At 41.2% G+C, this 6,288-nt stretch overlaps 1 pseudogene; it reads left to right on the top strand.

Annotated features, from left to right (window-relative positions):
* The first annotated feature begins 4,145 nt into the window (after positions 1 to 4,145).
* Positions 4,146 to 5,049, top strand: LOC119922664 (annotated as a pseudogene).
* Positions 5,050 to 6,288: the final 1,239 nt, after the last annotated feature.

Here is a 6,288-nt window from a genome sequence, read left to right as displayed (position 1 = left end):
GACACCAAGGTTGCAGTCTTGTGAGACGGGAAGGATGGTAGTGCCGTCAACAGTGATGGGAATGTCAGGGAGAGGGCAGGGTTTGGGCAGTCTTGGATATGTTGAGTTTTAGGTGGCAGGCAGACATCCAGATGGAGATATCCTGAAGGCAGGAGGAGATGCGAGCCTGGAGGGAGGGAGAGAGAGCAGGGGCAGAGATGTAGATTTGGGTGCCATCAGCGTAGAGATGATAGTTGAAGCCGTGGGAGCGAATGAGGTCACCAAGGGAGTGAGTGTAGATCGAGAACAGAAGGGAACCAAGAACTGACCCTTGAGGAACCCCTACAGTAAGGGGATGGGAGGGGAAGGAGGAGCCCACCAAAGAGACTGAAAATGAATGGCCGGAGAGATAAGAGGAGAACCAGGAGAGGACGGAGTCTGTGAAGCCAAGGTTGGATAGCATGTTGGGGAGAAGGGGGTGGTCCACAGTGTTGAAGGCAGCTGAGAGGGCGAGAAGGATTAGGATAGAGTATGGGCCGTTGGATTTGGCAAGCAGAAAGTCATTGGTGACCTTCGAGAGGGCAGTTTCCGTGGAATGTAGGGGATGGAAGCCAGATTGGAGGGGGTCGAGGAGAGTGTTGGCATTGAGGAATTCGAGGCAGTGCGTGTAGACGACTCGTTCAAGGAGTTTGGAGAATAATGGTAGGAGGGAGATAGGGCGATAGCTAGAAGGTGAGGTGGGGTCAAGAGAGGGGTTTTTAGGATGGGAGAGACGTGGGCATGTTTGAAGGCAGAGGGGAAGGAACCAATGGAGAGTGAGCAGTTGAAGATGGAAGTTAAGGAGGGGAGAAGAGACAGAGAAAGAAATTTCATAAGATGAGAGGGAATAGGGTCAGAAGCACAGGTGGCCGGAGTAGCACTTGAGAGGGGGGAGGAGATCTCCTCTGAAGATATGGCTGGGGAGGATGGGAGAGTAGCAGAGAGAGTTGAGAGCCGGGGGGTTGGAGAAGGAGGGGGGGAGTGACTTTGGGGAGCTCAGACCTGATGGATTCAATTTCATTAATGAAGTAGATCGTTGGCGGTGAAGGAAGGAGGAGGGGGAGGAACCGGGGCCTGAGAAGGGAGTTGAATGTACGGAAGAGCTTACGGGGATGATGGGCATGGCTGTCAATAAGGGAGGAGAAATAGTTTTGTCTGGCAGAGGAGAGGGCTGAATTAAAGCAGGAAAGGATAAACCTGAAGTGAACGAGGTTGGCATGGTGTTTAGACTTTCGCCAGCAGCGTTCATCAGCTCGAGCGTAAGAGCGAAGGTGGTGGACTGTGGCAGTGATCCAGGGCTGTGTGTTAGTGGTACAAGAGTGGTGAAGGGAAAGGGGAGCAAGCAAGTCTAGCTGAGTAGAGAGGGTAGAGTTGAGAGCAGTAATCTGATCATCAAGATTGGGTAGAGAGGAAAGGGAGGCGAGGTGGGATGTGAGGCGTTCAGAAAGATTGATGGGGTCAAGAGAGCGGAGATCTCTGTGAGGGAGTAATATGGATTTACGGGGAAAGGACAGTAGGAGGGAGATGAGGAATTGAATTCCTATTTTAAAGAGGAAAGTGAGGCACAGAGAGGTTCATTGGCTTCCCCAAGGTCTTCCAGAATCAAAGCCAGGATTATAATCCAGGGCCTGCAGCTCCCAGGCCCGTGTTCTTGCTTCTAGGCCACATTGCTTCTCTAAATTACACTCCTTGACTGCCTCTATCTGTGAACACTGGATGTCATTTGGGAGCCCGGCAAGTTGGTCTGAGATCAGTGTCATGGATTTTGTTCCCTCTCCATTTCTTGAGCATCTTTAAATTCCCACCTCCTCTATGAAGTCATTTCTGAAAGTTGAGTCCAGCTCAACTTTTAACTACCTTAAATTCCAGCTTCGTAAAAATATTTACTGAATTCCTGGAAATAGATGCATTACTTCATTCACTAATCTTACTTGATCCATTGCTACCAAAATCTCATTTCAGAAGAACCCAGTATAATTAAATACTAGTCAAAAAATAAACTCTCTTCAGTGAAACCATAGAAAACTTTCAGCCTCCAAGAAAATCGTCGATGCATTAAACAATAATTTGAAATAGCAAAGGCAAGGTTTTTTTTTTTCAAATATGCTGCAAGTCATGAGAGTTGTCCTAAATAAATAACTAAATAATAATTTAGCACATAGGTGCAAGAGGTGGTTAAACGGTTAAGAAGATTTGGAGTATTGATTTGTCAGGAAATGGTAACCTGAAGGCTTCATTTAAAGAGTTATTTGTCTTCAGAAGTAACATGCTCTAGTGTTGAGAGCAAGGGCCTGAGAGGTAGGACACCAGGGTTCTAATCCCAACTCTGCCCCTTGCCTGTTTGAGACCCCTAACAAGTAACCTAACTTTTCCTTGTCTCAGTTTCCTCATCTATAAAATGGAGAATTAAATATCTGTTCTACTCCAACTCTAAGTAGAGGCCTTGGCCTATAGTAAATACTGAACAAATACAATTACATCGAACTATTGCTAGCAGAGACCACTAGCACTATGTGAATTCAGCAAACTCTATAGTAAAACTTTATAAAAGAAATGAAATTCTCTTAGGAGTGCCAGAAAAAGATTCAGTTTGAGAATTGAAATTAGAGAACAATCTGTTCCCTATCTATGTGCTTTCTGGTAAAAACTAGTGCAATCATTTCTTACATTAGAAAAATGTGCAGATCTTTGTAAATTTACTTCTAAATAAATTTCTTTGTTAATATGGATCCATGGACAGTCGCTTCAGTGGGACTACATATTCATAACTTATTTATACCAATGGGTGTCTTCCCCTCTAGACTGTACACTACTCTAAGTTAGGGAATGTGTTTGCCAATTCAGTTATGTTGCACTCTCCCAAGTACTTAGTACAATGCTCCACACACAATAAACACTCAATAAAAACAAAACTGATTGTTTGATTCTATGTTTTCAATGAACATTTATACACACTGGAAAAATAGCTCTGTTTCAGGATTCTTGCCAACATGTGTTATTTAATTTGGATGTATTCTCCAACCCATTTTCTGCTTCATCCTTTAAACAGAGTTTATGAACTCAGAAAATAAATGTGTAACTTTTACCCTTAACGAGTTAAATTTAGGGACATTTTCAGTATGGAATTGTACTAATTTGAACATGCATGCTTACACATATACATACACTATGCGAGTATGACTGATAAAATTAATGAGGGGCTATTAATTCCCCCCAGTTGAGTGCATGAAAAGATTGTTCCTGGAAGCATTGGTGCATTTGCTATATAGAGTGCACCCTTATTTTAGTTTCACCCTCAGTGCCCTGGTTTTCTTGAAACCTCCCCTCTTAGAGTCACCACATTTTTAATGTCTGCACACTCATCTGATCTGTCCTTCTGCTCCCTCCCAACTTTCCATCATCAATCCCCTCTTTGTGGTTTTGCTTCACTGCATCTTTGAAATATTTCATTTTTTCACCTCAGTTTAGAGTTCCTATTGTCATTCTTTCTCACATGTCCAACCAGCTTAAGGCATAAAGCATTCATCATTGCTTCAGTGCTGGAAAATTAACCAGAAAACCTGAAGAAAGGGACTGCTGGGTTATGTTAGGTCTATCTTCACTTTCACACTCAAAAGGAGGCTTACAGCCTAGTTCTCACCCAGACAACAAGGGAGGAAAAAGCCATACTCCAAAAATCCTACCCTCCCATAAAATCCTTTAACCTAATGGAATTAATCCCATCTCCTTTCATACACATTTAATTTTAATTCCTGTTATTTATGTCTATGGACTTGGATCTGTGACTTTGGGATATTTCATTATCACCTCACCCCAACCCAATAACACTTATGTACATATCTTTAAATTGCGTATTATAAATTATTTACTCATATTGATATCTGTCTCTCCTTCAAGACTGTAAGTTCATTATGGACAGGGAATGTGTCCACTGATTCCGTTGTATTGTACTCTCCCAAGTGATTAGTACAGTGCTCTGCGTATAATAAGCACTCAATAAATCCCATTGATTGGTTGATTTTATTTGCTCTTCTATTGAGGATCAGTGCATGATGCCTTGTCCTGACTTGCATTCTTTGACATTGCTATTTCTAGAGATGAAACTTACAAGTCAAAATCACACCACCATGACAGAGTTTGTTCTGATGAGATTCTCCAATGTTCCCAAACTGCAGTTTTCTTTTTGCAACATTCTTAATCATTTACATGATGATCCTGATGGGAAATAGCTTAATCATTTTAATAACAAAAACCGATCGAGCTCTCCATACTGCTATGTATTTTTTCTTTAGGAATTTTTCCTTCTTAGAAGTGGGTTACACTTCTGTGACTCTCCCCAGAATGCTGGCTAACCTTTGTACACAAAGTAGAACAATTCCTTTCTCAGCCTGTGCCGCCCAAATGTATTTGTTTCTTATGTTTGGAACCATGGAATGCTTCCTCCTGGCTGTGATGGCCTATGATCATTACATGGCCATCTGTAACCCCCTGTGGTTTTCAATCATCATGGATGACAAGACATGTCTCCAGATGGCAGCTGGTTCCTAGATAGGTGGCATTCCAGTCCAGATAGGGCAGACATATCAGATATTCTCCCTGCCCTTCTGTGATTCCAACAAGCTGAACCATTTTTTCTTTGATATCCCACCAATACGTCAATTGGCCTGTGGAGACACAGGTATGAATGAACTCTCAGTCTATGCTGTAGCTCTGCTCTTTGCGACAGCCCCATTTCTCTTGATACTCGTGTCCTATGTCAAAATTATTTCCACCATCCTGAAGTTACCTTCAGGCATGGGGAAGCACAAAGCCTTCTCCACCTGTTCTTCCCAAATCATAGTTGTCACCTCGTTCTTTGGATCTGTTATCATCATGTATCTATGGCCCAAGTAAAGCCACTCAGCAGATGTGGATAAATTTCTGTCTTTGCTCTATGCCATTGTAATACCAATGTTTGACCCCATGATATACAATCTGAGAAACAAGGAGATGACTGTTGCCCTGAAAAAGTTTCTGTCACAGTTACTCTAAAGTCAATTGAACTAGGAAGCCGTTTTCCTACTGGATTGTTATGCGTGGATTCCAAGAAACTCTATTCCTGGTCCCTAGGAAGCCACCTTCTGGTTACTTCAATAACCCAAAGATAATACAAATATGCCTTCGATATTCACTCTTTTCCATCCAGAGTGACATCGTTTCAAAACAGGAATCTTTTCCTATTTCACATGCAGAAGGGGTCAGACATCCAGTGTGTGGGAACTTGCTTTAACTTCTATTTGATCCTCAATTAAATTCATTCTTTCAATCGTATTTGTTGAGCACTTAATTTGTGCAGAGCACTGTAATAAGAGCTTGGGAAAGTGCTATACAGTATTAAAGAGAGACAATCCCTGCCCACAAGCTCACAGTCTTGGGGACAGGGTGGGGAGACAGACATCAATACAAGTAAACAGAAATGAAATGTAATCATTAATTGACTAAGGAGCCTAAGAGTAAATAAGTAATAAAGTACACTGAGTGTGGCTCAAATTGGCTTCTCATATTTTACATAACTTTCTTTTTACTTTCATTCATTCATTCAATCATATTTCATTCATTCATTCAATCATATTTATTGAGTGCTTACTGTGTGCAGAGCACTGTACTAAGCACTTGGAAAGTACAATTCGGCAACAGAGACAATCCTTACTCAACAACGGGCTCACAGTCTAGAACGGGGCAGATGGACAACAACAACAAAAAAAAGGAGTAGACAAGCCTCAAAAGCAATATAAATAAATAGAATTATAGATATATAAACATCATTAATAAAATAAGTAGGATAATAAATATGTACATATTTAGAATCATGATTTAATCCAATTAACCAAATATGATTATTTGATTGCCATGTCTGCTTAGGGCTGATATAATTTCTTAAAGGATTTTTTTCAGAAGAAAAATCAATTTGGGATCCAAATCCTCACAAACATTTCAAGCATCAAGTGGCTGGTTGCAGGAGTTGAACCTTGTAGACAGAACTAAAGTTTCTAGAGTCTTAAACCAATAGTTTAGATCTACCTGAACAGTTGCAGTCTCATATTCACAGGCCAATGATTCAAAGTTAGGGAGAGGGGGAGAAAAAGGTAGGAAAGAAAATCTGAGTCAGAGAGAAAGTGATAATTGGATTGGTTTTGGCGACAATTGAAATTTCTACATTGAATTTTTTATCATCTAATTTTTTGACACCTAATTTTATTTTCCGTACTTTTGATGACTTATTATACCCTT

The sequence above is a fragment of the Tachyglossus aculeatus genome, unplaced genomic scaffold (assembly GCF_015852505.1).
Source record: "Tachyglossus aculeatus isolate mTacAcu1 unplaced genomic scaffold, mTacAcu1.pri scaffold_116_arrow_ctg1, whole genome shotgun sequence".
Taxonomy (NCBI): Eukaryota; Metazoa; Chordata; class Mammalia; order Monotremata; family Tachyglossidae; genus Tachyglossus; species Tachyglossus aculeatus.
This window is presented reverse-complemented; position numbering and strand designations above follow the sequence as displayed.